Below are 6,000 nucleotides of genomic sequence, written 5' to 3'. Positions count from 1 at the left end.
GGCATTTTGGAGCTAAATGGGCTAATTATTTCATTATAGAGGAAAACAAGCTAAGTATAAAATATTAATGAGCTAACCAAGGTTCTTATGCCATTTTGAGGTTATTTTGGCATTTTGGAGCTAAATGGGCTAATTATGTCATTGATGGGGAAATAAAGGCAAGGAGAATATGAAAGAGGAGAAGAAAGATCAGGAGGAGGAGAAGAAGAAGAAATAAAGAAGAAGGAGGAGAAGGAGGAGGAGGAGGAGGAGAAGGACTAGGAGGTCCTTTCCCTTCTCTTCCTTCTCCTCCTCCTCCTCCTTCTCCTTCTCCTCCTCCTTCTCCTTCTCCTTCTCTTCTCTTTCTCTTCTTCTTTTTGTTCTTCCTTTTCATTTCTCCTCTTCTCCTCTTCTTGGAGCTAAATTAGCTTACTATGTCTTTTTGGAGCTAAATGGGCTAATTATGTCATTATAGAGGAAAACAAGCTACATATATAATATTAATGAGCTAACCAAGGTTCTTATGCCATTTTGAGCTTATTATGGCATTTTGGAGCTAAATGGGCCAATTATTTCATTGTTGGGGAAATTAAGGGAAGGAGAATATGAAAGAGGAGAAGAAAGAGGAGGAAGAGAAGAAGAAGAGGAAATAAAGAAGGAGGATAAGGACTAGAAGGTCCTTGGCCTTCTCCTCCTCCTCCTCCTTCTTCTTCTCCTCCTCCTTCTTCTCCTTCTCCTTCTCTTCTCTTTCTCTTCTTATTTTTGTTCTTCCTTTTCATTTCTCCTCTTCTCCTCTTCTTGGAGCTAAATTAGCTAACTATGTCTTTGTGGAGCTAAATGGGCTAATTATCCCATTTTAGAGGAAAACGAGCTAAGTATATAATATTAATGAGCTAACCAAGGTTCTTATGCCATTTTGACCTTATTATGGCATTTTGGAGCTAAATGGGCTAATTATTTCATTATAGAGGAAAACAAGCTAAGTATATAATATTAATGAGCTAACCAAGGTTCTTATGCCATTTTGAGGTTATTTTGGCATTTTGGAGCTAAATGGGCTAATTATGTCATTGATGGGGAAATAAAGGCAAGGAGAATATGAAAGAGGAGAAGAAAGATCAGGAGGAGGAGAAGAAGAAGAAATAAAGAAGAAGGAGGAGAAGGAGGAGGAGGAGGAGGAGAAGGACTAGGAGGTCCTTTCCCTTCTCTTCCTTCTCCTCCTCCTCCTCCTTCTCCTTCTCCTCCTCCTTCTCCTTCTCCTTCTCTTCTCTTTCTCTTCTTCTTTTTGTTCTTCCTTTTCATTTCTCCTCTTCTCCTCTTCTTGGAGCTAAATTAGCTTACTATGTCTTTTTGGAGCTAAATGGGCTAATTATGTCATTATAGAGGAAAACAAGCTACATATATAATATTAATGAGCTAACCAAGGTTCTTATGCCATTTTGAGCTTATTATGGCATTTTGGAGCTAAATGGGCTAATTATGTCATTGTTGGGGAAATTAAGGCAAGGAGAATATGAAAGAGGAGAAGAAAGAGGAGGACGAGAAGAAGAAGAGGAAATAAAGAAGGAGGAGAAGGACTAGAAGGTCCTTGGCCTTCTCCTCCTCCTCCTTCTTCTTCTTCTCCTCCTCCTTCTTCTCCTTCTCCTTCTCTTCTCTTTCTCTTCTTCTTTTTGTTCTTCCTTTTCATTTCTCCTCTTCTCCTCTTCTTGGAGCTAAATTAGCTAACTATGTCTTTGTGGAGCTAAATGGGCTAATTATCCCATTTTAGAGGAAAACGAGCTAAGTATATAATATTAATGAGCTAACCAAGGTTCTTATGCCATTTTGACCTTATTATGGCATTTTGGAGCTAAATGGGCTAATTATTTCATTATAGAGGAAAACAAGCTAAGTATATAATATTAATGAGCTAACCAAGGTTCTTATGCCATTTTGAGGTTATTTTGGCATTTTGGAGCTAAATGGGCTAATTATGTCATTGATGGGGAAATAAAGGCAAGGAGAATATGAAAGAGGAGAAGAAAGATCAGGAGGAGGAGAAGAAGAAGAAATAAAGAAGAAGGAGGAGAAGGAGGAGGAGGAGGAGGAGAAGGACTAGGAGGTCCTTTCCCTTCTCTTCCTTCTCCTCCTCCTCCTCCTTCTCCTTCTCCTCCTCCTTCTCCTTCTCCTTCTCTTCTCTTTCTCTTCTTCTTTTTGTTCTTCCTTTTCATTTCTCCTCTTCTCCTCTTCTTGGAGCTAAATTAGCTTACTATGTCTTTTTGGAGCTAAATGGGCTAATTATGTCATTATAGAGGAAAACAAGCTACATATATAATATTAATGAGCTAACCAAGGTTCTTATGCCATTTTGAGCTTATTATGGCATTTTGGAGCTAAATGGGCTAATTATGTCATTGTTGGGGAAATTAAGGCAAGGAGAATATGAAAGAGGAGAAGAAAGAGGAGGACGAGAAGAAGAAGAGGAAATAAAGAAGGAGGAGAAGGACTAGAAGGTCCTTGGCCTTCTCCTCCTCCTCCTTCTTCTTCTTCTCCTCCTCCTTCTTCTCCTTCTCCTTCTCTTCTCTTTCTCTTCTTCTTTTTGTTCTTCCTTTTCATTTCTCCTCTTCTCCTCTTCTTGGAGCTAAATTAGCTAACTATGTCTTTGTGGAGCTAAATGGGCTAATTATCCCATTTTAGAGGAAAACGAGCTAAGTATATAATATTAATGAGCTAACCAAGGTTCTTATGCCATTTTGACCTTATTATGGCATTTTGGAGCTAAATGGGCTAATTATTTCATTATAGAGGAAAACAAGCTAAGTATAAAATATTAATGAGCTAACCAAGGTTCTTATGCCATTTTGAGGTTATTTTGGCATTTTGGAGCTAAATGGGCTAATTATGTCATTGATGGGGAAATAAAGGCAAGGAGAATATGAAAGAGGAGAAGAAAGATCAGGAGGAGGAGAAGAAGAAGAAATAAAGAAGAAGGAGGAGAAGGAGGAGGAGGAGGAGGAGAAGGACTAGGAGGTCCTTTCCCTTCTCTTCCTTCTCCTCCTCCTCCTCCTTCTCCTTCTCCTCCTCCTTCTCCTTCTCCTTCTCTTCTCTTTCTCTTCTTCTTTTTGTTCTTACTTTTCATTTCTCCTCTTCTCCTCTTCTTGGAGCTAAATTAGCTTACTATGTCTTTTTGGAGCTAAATGGGCTAATTATGTCATTATAGAGGAAAACAAGCTACATATATAATATTAATGAGCTAACCAAGGTTCTTATGCCATTTTGAGCTTATTATGGCATTTTGGAGCTAAATGGGCTAATTATGTCATTGTTGGGGAAATTAAGGCAAGGAGAATATGAAAGAGGAGAAGAAAGAGGAGGACGAGAAGAAGAAGAGGAAATAAAGAAGGAGGAGAAGGACTAGAAGGTCCTTGGCCTTCTCCTCCTCCTCCTTCTTCTTCTTCTCCTCCTCCTTCTTCTCCTTCTCCTTCTCTTCTCTTTCTCTTCTTCTTTTTGTTCTTCCTTTTCATTTCTCCTCTTCTCCTCTTCTTGGAGCTAAATTAGCTAACTATGTCTTTGTGGAGCTAAATGGGCTAATTATCCCATTTTAGAGGAAAACGAGCTAAGTATATAATATTAATGAGCTAACCAAGGTTCTTATGCCATTTTGACCTTATTATGGCATTTTGGAGCTAAATGGGCTAATTATTTCATTATAGAGGAAAACAAGCTAAGTATAAAATATTAATGAGCTAACCAAGGTTCTTATGCCATTTTGAGGTTATTTTGGCATTTTGGAGCTAAATGGGCTAATTATGTCATTGATGGGGAAATAAAGGCAAGGAGAATATGAAAGAGGAGAAGAAAGATCAGGAGGAGGAGAAGAAGAAGAAATAAAGAAGAAGGAGGAGAAGGAGGAGGAGGAGGAGGAGAAGGACTAGGAGGTCCTTTCCCTTCTCTTCCTTCTCCTCCTCCTCCTCCTTCTCCTTCTCCTCCTCCTTCTCCTTCTCCTTCTCTTCTCTTTCTCTTCTTCTTTTTGTTCTTCCTTTTCATTTCTCCTCTTCTCCTCTTCTTGGAGCTAAATTAGCTTACTATGTCTTTTTGGAGCTAAATGGGCTAATTATGTCATTATAGAGGAAAACAAGCTACATATATAATATTAATGAGCTAACCAAGGTTCTTATGCCATTTTGAGCTTATTATGGCATTTTGGAGCTAAATGGGCCAATTATTTCATTGTTGGGGAAATTAAGGGAAGGAGAATATGAAAGAGGAGAAGAAAGAGGAGGAAGAGAAGAAGAAGAGGAAATAAAGAAGGAGGATAAGGACTAGAAGGTCCTTGGCCTTCTCCTCCTCCTCCTCCTCCTTCTTCTCCTCCTCCTTCTTCTCCTTCTCCTTCTCTTCTCTTTCTCTTCTTCTTTTTGTTCTTCCTTTTCATTTCTCCTCTTCTCCTCTTCTTGGAGCTAAATTAGCTAACTATGTCTTTGTGGAGCTAAATGGGCTAATTATCCCATTTTAGAGGAAAACGAGCTAAGTATATAATATTAATGAGCTAACCAAGGTTCTTATGCCATTTTGACCTTATTATGGCATTTTGGAGCTAAATGGGCTAATTATGTCATTATAGAGGAAAACAAGCTAAGTATATAATATTAATGAGCTAACCAAGGTTCTTATGCCATTTTGAGGTTATTTTGGCATTTTGGAGCTAAATGGGCTAATTATGTCATTGATGGGGAAATAAAGGCAAGGAGAATATGAAAGAGGAGAAGAAAGATCAGGAGGAGGAGAAGAAGAAGAAATAAAGAAGAAGGAGGAGAAGGAGGAGGAGGAGGAGGAGAAGGACTAGGAGGTCCTTTCCCTTCTCTTCCTTCTCCTCCTCCTCCTCCTTCTCCTTCTCCTCCTCCTTCTCCTTCTCCTTCTCTTCTCTTTCTCTTCTTCTTTTTGTTCTTCCTTTTCATTTCTCCTCTTCTCCTCTTCTTGGAGCTAAATTAGCTTACTATGTCTTTTTGGAGCTAAATGGGCTAATTATGTCATTATAGAGGAAAACAAGCTACATATATAATATTAATGAGCTAACCAAGGTTCTTATGCCATTTTGAGCTTATTATGGCATTTTGGAGCTAAATGGGCCAATTATTTCATTGTTGGGGAAATTAAGGGAAGGAGAATATGAAAGAGGAGAAGAAAGAGGAGGACGAGAAGAAGAAGAGGAAATAAAGAAGGAGGAGAAGGACTAGAAGGTCCTTGGCCTTCTCCTCCTCCTCCTTCTTCTTCTTCTCCTCCTTCTTCTCCTTCTCCTTCTCTTCTCTTTCTGTTCTTATTTTTGTTCTTCCGTTTCATTTCTCCTCTTCTCCTCTTCTTGGAGCTAAATTAGCTAACTATGTCTTTGTGGAGCTAAATGGGCTAATTATCCCATTTTAGAGGAAAACGAGCTAAGTATATAATATTAATGAGCTAACCAAGGTTCTTATGCCATTTTGACCTTATTATGGCATTTTGGAGCTAAATGGGCTAATTATGTCATTATAGAGGAAAACAAGCTAAGTATATAATATTAATGAGCTAACCAAGGTTCTTATGCCATTTTGAGGTTATTTTGGCATTTTGGAGCTAAATGGGATAATTATGTCATTGATGGGGAAATAAAGGCAAGGAGAATATGAAAGAGGAGAAGAAAGATCAGGAGGAGGAGAAGAAGAAGAAATAAAGAAGAAGGAGGAGAAGGAGGAGGAGGAGGAGGAGGAGAAGGACTAGGAGGTCCTTTCCCTTCTCTTCCTTCTCCTCCCCCTCCTCCTTCTCCTTCTCCTCCTCCTTCTTCTCCTTCTCCTTCTCTTCTCTTTCTCTTCTTATTTTTGTTCTTCCTTTTCATTTCTCCTCTTCTCCTCTTCTTGGAGATAAATTAGCTTACTATGTCTTTTTGGAGCTAAATGGGCTAATTATGTCATTATAGAGTAAAACAAGCTACGTATATAATATTAATGAGCTAACCAAGGTTCTTATGCCATTTTGAGTTTATTATGGCATTTTGGAGCTAAATGGGCCAAT

The sequence above is a fragment of the Hordeum vulgare genome, chromosome 4H (assembly GCF_904849725.1).
Source record: "Hordeum vulgare subsp. vulgare chromosome 4H, MorexV3_pseudomolecules_assembly, whole genome shotgun sequence".
NCBI lineage: Eukaryota > Viridiplantae > Streptophyta > Magnoliopsida > Poales > Poaceae > Hordeum > Hordeum vulgare.
This window is presented reverse-complemented; position numbering follows the sequence as displayed.